Source organism: Panthera uncia, chromosome D2 (assembly GCF_023721935.1).
Source record: "Panthera uncia isolate 11264 chromosome D2, Puncia_PCG_1.0, whole genome shotgun sequence".
Classification (NCBI taxonomy): Eukaryota; Metazoa; Chordata; class Mammalia; order Carnivora; family Felidae; genus Panthera; species Panthera uncia.
In genome coordinates, this window is record NC_064818.1 from 64,510,250 (window position 1) to 64,525,551 (window position 15,302).

The window sequence follows — 15,302 nt, forward strand, 5'->3', positions numbered from 1 at the left end:
AAGGGAAGGGAAGGGAAGGGAAGGGAAGATAACCATGACTTATGGGGACATACTACATGTCAGACATGATGCTAAGTATCATATTTCTTTCAACCCTTACAACAATCTAGTCAGATGGATTTTATTACTAACATCTTTTTTTTAAGTGAAAGTGGCTCGATATGTTAAAGCTTTTTGCCCAAAGCTACATGGCTAATGACTGACAGTTTTAGAATTAAAGCCCAGGTTGGTAAGATACTGAAGTCCACGATCTGATCTGCCATGCTATACTCACCGATACTCTTACCAACCAACACAGGTTAATGGGAAGCAGGAAACCCTGATGGCTTGATTTATTTATCTGTCACAAGCACAATGAGCCTCTATTTGTTGGTAAGATTTGAGGGGCATAAAAATTCACTGGTTAAAAAATCCATGTCTGCAATGAGCCAAAGATTCTTTTTAGTCATCAGTGAAGGCTTCTTTTAAATTCAAATTGTTTCATGTATGGAGGAATGGAAGTAGGATGAGAAATTTATCAATATTCTTTGGACTATTTTCAGGCATTCTGTGGAGCCTGAGACAATGGAAATAGGATGAAGAGCAGGAGAGAGGGAGAGTCCAGATGTCATATTACTTAAGGACATGTCAAAATAATGATAGAAGGATTTCTCTTTTTTTTCCCTCTGTTTTCTAGGTGGAAAAAAAGCTCCCTTAGGAAAAAGTCAAGATTTGTCCTAATTGACCACAGGAAAAAGTATTTCTGCATTGTTAAGCCATTTGGTAACAAGTAAGGTAGATTGAAAAAATTTTGTAATTTTATAGAGTGCTTTAGTGTTTATTTTCCTATCAGATCCTCACAATGGCCATGTAGAAAAATAGGATAGAGATTATTTTACCCCATTTTACAGGTGAGTAAACTATTTTTTTTTAAATTTTGAGACCAAAACACTAAATGATTAGCCTAAAGTCACATGGGTGGTAATTAGCAGAGTCAACACCACCCCCCTAATCTTCAGCTCCAAATCTCCCTTCTATTACAGCTCAGAGACTGGTTGAAATAAAATGTAATGATCTAAGGATAAGTTGATGGATAAATCTGTGAACACTGATCCTAGTCTACCTTTACCATTTCCCATTCTCCCCCAAACTTTGTGAATAAGAGACCTCTAAGAATAAGAGCAATCACATATGCTTATGCATCTATTGGTTCTAAAAGCCATTTCACAGGCATAGTTCATGGTTAATTGAGGATGGAGAAACATCAGCCAATGGTCTGTGCTATTCTTGTGTTTTTCATGCCATTATCTTGGCAGTCATGGAACCGAGAGATCCAAACATGCTCCAGTCCACCTGCTGGGAAGGTAGCAGAGTTGGGAGAACATAAAGAAGAGTATTTCAATGTTTCAACCTGTTAGTAATGATAAAAAGATGTTTTAGAGTCTTTAGGTTAGAGAGGTTAGTAGCCAGGTGCTAGTTTTTCTCACTACTCAGTGCAACAAGGCCAAATGTGTGTTTTCTTTATTTTGGTTTGGCTGGTTTTAGGTTTTTAATTCTTGTGCAATTTCCTTAAGCTAATTATTACCAGCACAGCTGGACCAGACAAGCACATGTACTGCTTCTATCATTACCAGTTCAGAATAAATACATTAGGCAATGATGGCACCCTATTGCTGAGAACTTTTCATATTCAGGGGTCTAGAGACTCTGAAAAATAACCCTAAATCTTCTTGTCTTTGAAAAGTCAATACTGGAGTTGAGCAGAAGATAAATTTAGCTATGGCTTATTTTTGATGAAACTGAAAGCTGAATAAAAATGTAGGTACAGAGGTTCCTGGGTGGCTAAGTCAGTTAAGCATTGGCTTCGGCTCAGGTCAGGATCTTGCAGTTCGTGAGTTCGAGCCCTGTGTCAGACTCTGTGCTGACAGCTTGGAGCCTGGAGCCTGCTTCAGATTCTATGTCTCCCTCTCTCTCTGCCCTTCCCCTGCTCACACTCTCTTTCAAAAATAAACATTAAAATTTGTTTAAATACAGGTACAGACACACAGTAAGTACATTTGAGCTTTATCTGTGCTTCCAACTAGAATGTGTTACAGAAGAGACTAGAGACATGCATTCTATGGTTCCTGCCCATAATAGGTTCAAAGTCTAGTTGAAAAGATAAGACTTGGATGTATATTTCACATGAAGAAACAGTAAGATTGTTCCTCATGAACAGGACACTCATTAGATATTAACCACCAGTTTTTAGTCATTTACAAGGGCCGTGTTGTGCTTATGAGTATAAACTCTAGAGTCTGATGCACCTGGCACACAGTCCGGAAACTGCACTTCCTTGGGTATCATAGTTACTTTCACCAAAACTTCATATTATTATCAGCAAAATGGGAACACTATTAGCTACCACATACTGTTTTCATGAAGTTGACTGAGCTGATACATAAAAACAACATAACAGTGTTTGATGTTTTGTAAATTCTCTTACGTGTTAGTAGTAGTAGAAATAGTAGTAATAAGCAAAACCTTACAGGAAAAAGATCAAAACTGGGTATAATCCCATGGGGCTCAGTAATGTGAACGGGAAACAGCATCTCAAGGAGTACCACATCAGAGCTTAGAGGATCACTTACAATGTTATTGTCAATCCAATAAGCTTGCCAGAAAAAGGAATGATGCCTTTGGAATCTGCCACCAAGGGGAACAGATAGAGGAAGATGTTTGAAGCAGAGGGAGGGAACAAGAGCATGAAGTAAGTTCAGAGCTAATGTGCAGGGGCTGAAGCCCTGCTACTATCTAGAATGGCAGCCACTATACCCTGGAGAGTGCGTGCTATACCAGATGACCCCGTTGCTATTCACCCTCTCCCATCATAGCCCAAAGGAAATATCTGAGATTAGAAGTCGCCTGTCTGTGGACTGGCCAGTTTCTGGCTCGAAATCAAGAATGCTTCTATTGGGAATTTGAACACAGGGAAATTCCAACCCCAAATGGTAGAACTCAGAAGTCCATGAAAGTGGAGATTACCAGCCCATGTATACCACATAGTCATAAAGAAGTCCCAGAGGCTGCAGACCAAGAGCAAGTTAATTAGTTCAGAGCAATCACACGTAAGGAAGTAAGCTGAGAGAGCAGCCACCTTCTGGGGCTGTGGTGGAGGTTCTGTTGCTGACATTTCTGAGACTCAGCTCTTTCTAGATTCCCATGAAATCTCTCTTTAGTTTTTCCATGGCTCCTCCTCCAATCCTTTCATTTTAACCTATTTTCCTGTCTTTCCAAATAGATCAGAACCCCTATATTAATTGTAAAAGAAAAGATTTGAAGGAGCCAACTTCTAAGCAAAGCTTTTTTTCTAAAGTTTCACTTCATGCTTGCTAATGCTTTGGGATTATCCAGGAAAACTATATGCAAAAGTATCTGCCAGAAGCTGAGCTATCCCAGCCTAAGTGGCAGGGCCCGGGCTGTGGACGGATTGGTGACTGCGGGGCGGCCCACGGCAGTGAAGCTTCTTGTAGTGTCTACAACAGCTTGGGAGAGTCGCAGATAAACCAACTGGTATCTAATCTGACTAACGAAAAGCCACAGCTCCTTTCCATAGAAAGGCTTCTCTGTGGTGCAGTGCAGACCTTGAAACTGAGGGGAAATAAGCCAGGACTCTGCAGTTTCCCAAGACTTGAAAGGAGTCTTCTGGTGACTGGCCCCCTGACCATGGCTGATTTGTATCATTCCTATGGGACTTATTTTCTGCAGCTGTATATTGTGAGTAATAATATTTACCTTATATGAGTTCACATAAATTAAATGTGATAGTGCATTAAATCTCTGCACGTGGGCACCCAGTAGCAAGTCTTCCTCAAGCCCATACTACCTTTACGAGAATAAGAAAAATGTGCTTTTCCTTCTGGGCAAAAAACTGGCAAGTAGAGTAAGGTCTCTAAAGAGCAGTACAAGGCAACCCCACTTAACAGTCACTAAGTGGTGATTATTATGTTGTTGTAGTACATAATGTGTGTCCAAGTTTGCTTATTTTGGAAAAGTAGCATGACTACATATATCAACTTATAATTTATATAATTTTTCCTCTGCAAAGGTTCATAACCAAGTAGTTGGAGTGAAAAAAGGCTGTCATCAGATTTCAGGCTGATAGGAAAATCAATGCAGGCCAGAGTGTTGTCAATAGCACCAATTACATCTCATTGGTCATGATGGAAGTTTACATTTAATATGGATCCTTTTTTTTAACTTGCTATCTGTTTACATGTCACCATAAACACTGAATCAGAGAAGGATGACATAAAAATAAAACACATCCTGATCTTCCAGCAGCTCAGTTAGCTGCCTAGGAAGAGTTGATCTATCTATAGTACAGAGTGCATAATTCAATTGACAATAAAGAAAAAAAGAAGCTTGCATAATTTCACACACATGAAGAGTAAAGATTGCTGACAGATTTATGGATTATAACCTGCTGAAGACTCTGTGCGGAAATGTTTCACTCACTCCTCTTTGCAGACAGGCAAATTCTTTCATCTCCAGACCTTTTGGATAAATTTTCCCCAGAACTTTTTGGACATTAAATCTGTCACATAGAGACCTATGAAATCTGACTCAATGCTATAAATAATAGCAGCTCTAAAGATGACACACACCTCTCCGTGTGGCACTTTGTGTAGAGGACAGCAAGGTTGTTAGGATCGTCGTTCTCCAAGACAGAAATGGTATGGAGCATCTGTGATTCCTTCCCCTCTTAGAGGACTCCTCCTTTTAAAGCAACTAACACCAACCCAGGCAGCTGTGGCAACTGCCAAGCTGGACTGTGCTTTGCTCTCACATGTTTCAATGGTCAGGATGGGTGGATAAAAAACTCAGAGCCATGTGATTCTCCAGAATTGGTTAATGAATATTACCCAAAAGACTGGGAAGCAGTGATATTTTTGTTCCCAAATTTGGCAGCTGGTGATCAAGCATTCTGAAGGTGTTAGATTTGGGAACATTTTGATCTAACACACTTCACTGCGTGAGTAAGCCAACAAAAATTCAAGGATGCTTAGCCAACTGAGCTCTCTATAGTTTATATTCCATCTGTCTGCTTCCAGAAATCAGTGCTTAGGCACCAGAACCTAATTAAAGAAAAGAGAAATGAGGTCTCCAAATGGTCAGTCACATCATTCCTAGCAATAGGCCTAGTATACAACAGGTGTATCTTAAGAGGGTCCCCTTTCTTGCTTATCTAGGATATTCTATCCTTCTGACTGAAGAATTTCTTCATAGCATGGGGGAAGGAAGAATATTAATTCTGTCCAGAGGAGAGTTGGGCCTGAGGACTCTCAGGGTCTATTGGAGGTTGGTATTCCAGAAGCAGATGATAAGATGGAGTTTGGCATGCTGTACATCTTCTAGGGATAAACACTTGTGGAAGAGTGTTGGAGGAAGTGAGATTGGTAAGAGAGAAAAGTCTAACTGCAAACCAGGTCATATAAGACCTTGGCTAACCCCACTGGAAGCACTGGAATACAATTTGCTTGTCTGAATTGTTTCTTGTTGGGTCAAAATGGCTGGGCTTTTGGTCATATCTTTAGGGGAGGTGGCTGTCTTCAGTAAGGCACATCCTGAAGAGATGACAACTAGATAGTCTGTAGGCTAGAACCTGGGGCAGCCAGATCTTCTTTGAAAGAGTCCCACTCTTTCCCTGTAGTTCTCAGCAAAACAGACCTATCTTGGTTGGGTTTTAATCTCTGTAGCTTAGCCACTCTGATTTAGTACCTGGTTCTCAGCTTTCTGTTCCTCTTGCTACCAGAGACGAGAGCCTTTACATAAGCTACCAAGGATGCCTTCCTTTCCAGTTTCCACACTTTTATTTCAATTGCTTATTAGTCTCCTTGGACTTTTCTGTCCCTTCCTTAAATCCTGGCCTATAGGCTAATTGCTACCAACTGGCCTCTATTATTTAGTGTTCTCTGATCTCATTGTTATCAGTGAGCCTGGTTCTCTCTTAACCCAACAATAGCTTCCAGACAACTAGCTCTGACCATTGTTAGTACACAGATGTCCTCCCTGAAACTTACAGCTTGTAAAGTCCATTTTAAAACTGATTACCTATTTTGGAGATAAGGAATAGGCTAGAATTATTAATAGTGTGGACTCCAGAGTCACATGGATAAGTTGGATTGTGAGCTCAGCCTATATCAGAGTAACCTTTGTGTAAATTATTTAACATATTTGAGTCTAGGATTCCTTACCTACAAAGGAGGTCTAATAGTATCTAAATTAAACCATTAATAGATAGGGTATTTAGCAAAAGGAAGGAAGGAAGGAAGGAAATATGGTAGAAAGGAAAAGAAAGAGAGAAAAATCAAATAAAACTGTTTGAAATCAAGTCATTTATACAAATGATCTGCAGTGGAAGAGACTGGAGATGTCCTTCCCAGGGCATTCCAACCAGAGCCTGTACTTATTCTTAAATTTTGCTAACAATTCATATGAATTCATTTAATATGAATTAAAAGGTAGAAGATTATATTAACATGGAAGGAGCATCAGCCCTCTAGGAGTGTGTACCCAGAGGCCATCCAAGTGTCAAGCAAATTTACTGATAGTCATGGTGGAGAGAGAAGATGCCAAGTTTTCCTATGGCCATGTGGCCTAGCAGAGAACATCAGCAGATACATGCCCTTGCCCTTGCCCTGTAATTACAGACACTATTATAAGGGCAAGTGAAAACAAAAGAGTCTGCAGCAGCTTAAATCCCTAATATCAGCTACTCTGCCTGCACATATCCTCAGACCCACTAAAGAGAGACTTGGGCTAGAACCTTCTCATTATCACTTGGCAGCTTCTTTTAGAAGAAGTATATGGTGGAATTTGGTGACCCCACTTTGTCCCTAGTAAGGTTCTCTGTCCCCAAGATCATAATTACAATAAAACTAAAAGAGCTGATTTTGTGAATATATGCAACAGCATATGGAGGGTGGCTATATAATTTATTACATAAACCAAAACACTACTGGGAGTAAAGATGTATTAATCTTTAGTATTAATCTTTAGTATTAATAGATGTATTAATATTTAGTATTAATAATTCTATAGGCAATAGTCTAAACTAGAACCATCCCAGGTAAATTGGCCATACATTCATCTAATTATAGACACACAGCTGATGCAGGGCATGAAATTGGGGCTTCACACTGCATGAATCCATTTAAAAAGCAGGTATGAAATCTTCATTGGTTGCCATTCTCCCTTTGGAAACCACTTATGGTGCATTGAATAATGGTCCCCCAAAACATCATGTACTAATCCCAGAATCTGTAAATATGGCTTCACATGGAAGACTTTTCAGATGTTTTAAGTTAAGGATCTTGAGATCAGAAGGTCATTCTATCTGGCTGGGCCCTAAATGCAATAGCATGTATCATTATTAGAGACAGAGGAAAATGTGATTACATATAGAAGAAGGAAATGTGAAGGTGGAGCAGAGAAAATTTAAAGATACTGGTCTTGAAGACTGAGGCAATACCAGGAGTCATCATAACTAAGAGAGACAAGGAACAGCTTCTCCACTAAAGCCTCCAGATGAAGAATGGCCCTGTGACACCCTCATTTAGACCCAGTGATACTGATTTCAGACTTTTGGACTCCAGAACTATGAGAAAATAAATCTCAGTTGTTTTAATAGTGGTAGTTTAATAGTGGTAGTTACAGCAGCCACAGGAAACAAATACACAGTTTTTTCTTTAGCAATCATTTCTTAAAACAAAAGTTTTTTTTTTAACTTTTAATAAGTATGTAATATAAAAGCATACCAAAAAAAATAAAGTTAAAATAAAACCACTGAAAGTTTCACATCCCAAGGAGGGGAAACCATTTGTTGAACATCATTTATACTGTCTTTCTATTCATTTAGAATAAATCCATAAGTGGAAAAATAGCTATATTGAATAAATCTAATTCAACAGAATTGAATTATATTCAATTTTAATCAAAATATTTAAATTTAATTTAGCATGCCAAAGGAAATAGACGTGAAATAAAAGGAAATGTTGAGCTTCAAATAAATGCTTCTTAATAACGAGTAAGTTGAGTCTTGATTTCCAAACTCTCCAGGACTCTACAAGACTACATTTCTTAATCTCTTTCCAATGTAACCCAAGTCTAGCATCAGTTTAATGTGGGTTAAAGAGAAGGTTGGCCTTTAGCAATGCAACAGCCTTTTGGTAAGACTAAAGAAACATCAAAGATATTCTTTGTGCCAAAATATCTTCCTTGTGGCTCTGGGCTCTCTAATCTCCACCTTCAGACACTGGTTTGTAGAAAGGCCTCTGATAAAATGCCAAGTGCAACATCAACGGTTGTATTGTGCAGCAGGGAAGGGACGAAGGGCAGTGCTTGGTAAAAATAGGACACTAAGGACTTTCATCCTTGTGACTTTTACTTGCTGCTCATTATCATTCAAGGTTTTTTTTAAATTTTTTAATTACGATCATAAGAGCATAAGCAGGGGAGGGGTAGAGAGACAGAGCATAAGCAGGGGAGGGGTAGAGAGAGAGGGAGACACAGAATCCGAAGCAGGCTCCAGGCTCTGAGCTGACAGCACAGAGCCCGACGTAAGGCTCAAACTCACAAACCACAAGATCATGACGTGAGACAAAGTCAGACGCTTAACCAACTGAGCCACCCAGGCCCCCCTCAAGTTTTTTTTAATCATGGTTATGTTTCCTTCCTTTGGATCTGGTATTAAGATCAAATGTGAGGCATCATTTGAAATCTTCAAAACGTATAGCCCTACGATATGGTTAGTACAATAGCCCAATCATTATGCATTTAGGATTTGGACTCAGGAATGAAAAACAAATAGAAGGTCAAAGGAATAAGTTATATTCCTATGGTCTTAATCTCATTTCTTAAAATTCCTGAGCCTCAGTTTCTACATCTTTAATGGAAATAGTAAAAAAACTTGTCTCTTAGGGTTAGTGTGGAATTAAATAATATACCCTATAAAATTATCATAATACAGATTCAGCATAAACGCTTTATAAATGACAGCTAAGAAAATAAAACAAAGCAAATTTTCATGAAAAGAATTAGGAGGAAGGTACTTCCTGGGACAGATAGGCTTGAATAGGGTTTGGCAATAGGGAGCCAGCACCACGGACAGCTCCAGAAGAGCATAATGGCACCCCAGAATGCAAATACAGAAAAAAAACACTTTGTCCACGTCAGATTTTTACCTTACCCAGCTCTGCTGATCATGGTTCATATTCAATACCTGCAACGTGCAAATTCTCTGAAACACATTGAGTGGGATAGAGAAGTATGGTGGTGAGGAATACGGGCCTTGGATTCAACCACTGGCTCTAAACAGGCTGTGTGACCATGGGCAAGTTACTTAATCTCCCTGTTTCTTCATCTGTCATATGGGAATAATGATCAACTTAATAAAAATGTGGGGAGGATTCTGTTTGTGGTGTGTGTCCCACAGGACCAGTTACTAGAAGTAGATATTTTACAAATTGGAGGTACTTTTAGGACTAATTTTACCAGAACCTGCCTTTGGAGAGGCTACAGCATAGCTGGAGGGATAAAACTAATCAAAGTGAAATAAATGAGCCACAAACAGAACATGGGAAATTATTAAAAGTTAAATTTAGGGATTGCTTTTCTCAATACATATTAACTATGTATTGTACTAGTAATTGTATATTATTATGTGCCAGCTGCTGCACAAAGTGTAGTGCATAAAGTAGTAACACTCCCTGCCTAATGGCATATACAATCCTGGGGTGCTGGTGACTCCACAGGAGTCCATCCCACAGAGATTCCTACTTCCTTCTTCTACTCCCAAGACCAAAAATAAGCATAAAGAAAGGTTTATTTGGTGTTCACCGTCCATTTTCCCTCCTGCTCCTGGCTAATATAATCCAGCACCATGTGCACAAATTTCTGTTAATATCTAGATATAAATTTGCAGAGTCAAAAGCTGTAGTCCTGGAGTCTGATTTGCATTTATGAATATGTAGTAGGATATTCTTTTACAAAAGTGGCAGTATCTAAAACACGATACATATAGAAGAGCCATAGAGTACATTATTTGGTGTTAGACTTGGCCTGAAAAATGAACTTTGAATCAAAAGAGAAACGGGACAAGAAAGAACACCTTCACTCACTGAGAACTACCCTGAATCAGGCCAGCTGCTTTGAAATATCAGTAATTTGAAAAACTAGTCCTTAGGGTTTGCATTATTATTCCCACTTCACAGATGAAGAGCCTGAGGTTCAGAGATATTAAGTGACTTGCCCAAAGTCACAAACCCAGTGAAGGACAAAGGCAAATTTTGAAGCCTAGTCTGTTTGACTCCCATCCCAAGGTTCATTCCACTCTATTGTGGAGCTTCAGGAGACAGACATCCTGGCACTGGCTCTGTCATCAACTCACTGTGGCCACTATACACAGAATATGCATTGTCTCTTGGGCTCTGTGTTTGTGAATAAATGGGTGGTTTGGACTAGAGGATCTCTGAACTCTCTCCATGATCTCTTCCTTATCTTCTGGCTAGGACTTGACCGAGGACAATAAAGACAGAGCTGTGGACATCAAAAGCAGTGTGTACTACTTGTAGAAGGATTTCTCTGAATATGGTCTCATTGTGAGCCTCTTACCCAAGGTACCTTTAGATGACACTCTCCTTTACCCAAGACATTGTAGATGCCCACTGTCCTGGGAATTAGAGGACAGCCTTTAAAGAAGTCTCTATCAGGGAGCCTGGGTGGCTCAGTCAGTTAAGTATACAACAGTTGGCTTCAGCTCAGGTCATGATCTCATGGTTCATGGGTTCAAGCCCCACATTGGCCTCTGCATTGACAGCATAGAGCCTGCTTGAGATTCTCTCTCTCCCCCTCTCTACCCCTCCCCTGCTCATGATCTCTCTTTCCCTCTCTCTCTCTAAGTAAATAAACCTTAAAAAAGCAACTTAAAACTTTTTTAAAATAATAATAAAGAGGTCTCTATCTAGTAGAGACAATTCTTTTTTTATTATTTAAATTCAATTTAGTTTACATACTGTGTAGTACGGGTTTCAGGAGTAGAACTCAATGTAAATAAAGAGACTATTCTGATTGCAATTTAAGGAAGCATCCTGTGGCATTAACACAGTCACAGTTAACAGTTACAAGCCTAATTAACCTAGAAAGACCATCTAACCTTGCTTGCCTCAATTTCCTCAGCTGTAAAATGGAGAATGATACACATGCTCCTCATTTGGATCTCTTAGATGCCAAATGATTAAATTAAGATGTGAAAATACTTTGAAAAAGATAAAACGGTCTCAGTAGGCAAGTTAGATGTCTATAACTAGAAGAGATCACATAGTTAATATCAGAAAAGGAATAGATATATTTAAATTTGTATATATTAAAATTTATATAAATTTCATCATTTATATCCGCTCATATTAGTATTCTGTCTGTGTATTTTAACACAACTCTAATTTTAAGGACAGAGACCACATTTTCTGACAAATTCATCTATATACAACAATATGTCTCATCATGATCCCAAAACAAGTCAGAAACACTGGAGGCATTTACAAAAGCAGATGCTTATGGCACCAACAAGACCAGTTGCTTCAGAATTTCCAGGAGTGGGACCTAGAGATGTACATTTTAACTTAATTTAATTTAATTTCCCAACTGATTCACATCTAAATGACCCACAGGATTCCAGGGGCAGAGAGGGTAAGCTGAAATCTTTTGATGTTGAAGCTAACCCAGTCTGGGGTTAACTAAGGAGATGACAATGGGTAGATGGCAGCAGTAGGTGGCAGATGTGGGTGGACCATCCTTGTATTTCAGGGGATAGGGGTCAGTTTTAATTAAGGTGTTACAAAATCTTCTATTTCTTTTACTCTGTATCTATAAAATCAGGAATAGCCCAAGAGGTTGAGAGCTGACTCACTAACTAAAAAATAATACTAAATGCTCTGAGAACCTTAGACTATCTATCAAGGTATCATAAAAGTAAAGGGTTAGGAATACGGTCTCTGGAATGGATGGCTAGGACTAAATTCCAGCTCTAATAATTGTCAGCTATGTGACTAGAAAAGTTAGCTTCATTCACCTAATTCATCTCTAAAATATGGATAATAATACTTCTGTTGCATAGTTTATGTAAACACTGCATGAAATAAAGTATTCTAAATACAACACCTGGCATCAAATGAGGGCTCAATAAATGTCAGTCACCTAGGAAAATGGACCATCTAAGTCACATATTTGGATCCCAGTCACATTTAGAAAACTTGCCAAGTAAACAATTATAATTTTTTAGGGGTTACATGTATGTGCACGCACACACACACACACACACACACATTTGAACTGAGAAAACATCTGGGAGTGAATGGAGTCGTCAATCCTAAGGGAATCCTTACGGAATCTAAGAGAAAACAAAGACAATCCCAAGAGCCCACTGTTCCCCTGTCTCCCTTTCCTGTAACTGAACCACACATCTTGATCATGGTTGTCCAACTCTTCTCCTATCAAGAGCATGTAAATTATTCCGTATCTCTTGATTCACAATGAGGAGAATGAGAATTTACCATGTTTCAGAACTAAGTGTTTTATATTATAAAAGCTTACAGTATTCACTTTTCACAAGAATCACTGTCGGACAGATATTATTAGCTCCAGCGGATAGGTGAGGCACTCAAGACTGTTCAATCTGCTTCTAGATTTCAAGATCTCTTAGAAGAGCCATGTCCTACCTTCTTTGGCTATGCTCTTGAAGTAAGCAAAATCCTTGAATACAGATAGTGCTTAATAAATAATTGTGATAATGCCCAGCAAGTGCTCCCAGGAGATTTTAGCTGTGGCTTTCTAGTCCTTACATCAAGCAGCTGGGTAGCAGCTTCCTGCAGTGGATACCTTCAGTGACTATTGTATGAAATCTGCAATGTTTCTCTCCTCACGCAAACCTTCAAAAAGCTATTAGGTCCCCAGAACTTGGACAGATCTCATGTACTTGTTTCCACAGAGCAGCTAGAGCATAGCCCTAGTGCAAACCCAGTAGTAATGGATATTATTTTTTTAATGTTTATTTATTTTTGAAAGAGAGAGATCATGAGCAGGGGAGGGGCAGAAAGAGAGGGGGACAGAGGATCTGAAGCCAGGAAGCCAGCTCTATGCTGACAGCAGCGAGCCTGATGCGGGGCTCCAACTCACTAACCATGAGATCATGACCTGAACTGATGTCAGATGCTCATCCGACTGAGCCACCCAGGCACCCCAGTAATTGATATGATGATGCAACTGGTCTTTGAATTCACATGTGCTCTTCCCACTGTATATCAGATGACTCCTGTCCCCAGGTCAGATAGATGCTTATGAATCCACTTTGGTTTAAGCTCTTATGCTACAAAAGTCCTTTTTCCCCCCTCACTCATAAAGTAGGAGAAAATCACACACATATCACAGTTTCCACAAACTCTGATGACATGATTTGCCACAGACCCAAATATTCCTCAAAATTCTCAATATTATTCACAGAGAACCTTATGCAAATAAAATCCTAGAAGTTACTTTATTGCACCTATAACTTAATTTGATATGCAAACCAAATTCTGATAGTGACTCTGAGGTTATACAGGATGAGAGTTGGAGGAAGAGTATGGGAAAAGATAAAAACTATGTATTCCTATTTCAGTATTCTCAAAGTGTGGTCCAAGGACCATCACATTATAAACAAATGGGTTTTTTTGATAAAGTCTAAGTGAAAAACCACTCAATTAATTATAGGATGTGATTGGCAATTACTTCCCTGCCCCCACAAGAGAAAGAAAAGATATGGCACTCTTGATTTAAAAGTTCCAACCTTCCCAAACAAGCACACAGGATTATTCACAAAGAAAATATAAAATTTGAGTTGATTAATTATACATTGCTCAAAGCCCACAAAACAATCCTCCCAGCTTACCAATGATATACTCCAGGGATCCTCAAGATAAAGCTCATGGATGTGCTGAATGATATCTGTAAATCTCACTTGTGTTTAGTCTGGATAACAACCAGTGTTCTTTCTGCTGTAAATGTCAGAAAATCCATCCCAAATTAGCTTAGCCAAAAAAACAAATGTATCAATTTCCTTAACTGACAAATTAGTTTAAAGCTGGATCTAGAGGCTGAAGTGATATTAAAGGGTTTCTGTTATTTTTCACCTTGCAGGTCACCTACCTCCAGGTGATCGCCCTCAAAATCTTCTGTTTTAGGCTTTTCCTGCTTTGAGTTCAGCAGAGGAGAGATTTCTGCTTCCTTAAATCTCCAGGATAGGCCAAGTAAAGTAAAGCATTCATTCTTGAACGAATCAGTGTGACTGGAAAAGGAAGTATCCCTTATCCCACACTTCCAAGTCATAAGGGGGAAGGATGTTTTCCCCTACCAAAAAAAAAAAAAAAAAAAAAAATGTTCACCTGCTTTTACCAAAAGTGTGCATGGATATTATACAAAGCAACAGAATTCATCATCGTTCATAAATGTATTAGCCCCCAACTTGAGAAGAGTGTCCATGGCTTTCATCAGTCTCAATATGATAAAAATAATCTTTGAAGTTAACAACCGATCAAAACCTATAGTTCTTTCATTACAATTAAGGTAGTTATAAGATGGAAGAAAGGAGTTCTAAACCAGGAAAGAAAAGGTATATGTTTTTGCTCCTATATCTTCCTAAAAAATCCTTAGGAATTCCTTTTTCTTCATCTATGTTTACAAAAAGCAAAAATAATAGAATCAAAGAACCTACAAAACTTTCCCTTCCATAACACTCTTTACACTTGCAATTACTTTTTAAATGCCTGACTTCTTATTAGATAAGAATTGTGAAATAAAAATTAAGTGTTAGTCACACGTGTAATTTTAAATTTTCTAATAATCATATTAATAATATACAGAAGTTGAAATTACTTTTAATTATAAATACTTTTAACCAAATACATTCAAAATATTATCATCTCAAATGAATAAAAAACCATCAGTGAGTTACGTTAAAAGCTTTTTTGATAGATAAATTAAATGACATAAATTTCACCCATATAAAGTATATAATTCAATCACTTTTAGTATATTTGCAGAATTATGCAGCCACAATCATAATCTAATTTTGGAACCTGAAAAGAAATCTTATACCCATTAAATTAGTAATCACTCCCTACCTCACCCTTCCAGTTCTAGACAAATTCTAATATATTTTCTACCTCAATGCATTTACCTATTCCGGACATTTCACATAATGAAGGGTGAGACTAAATACACACATACACACACACACACACACACAAATA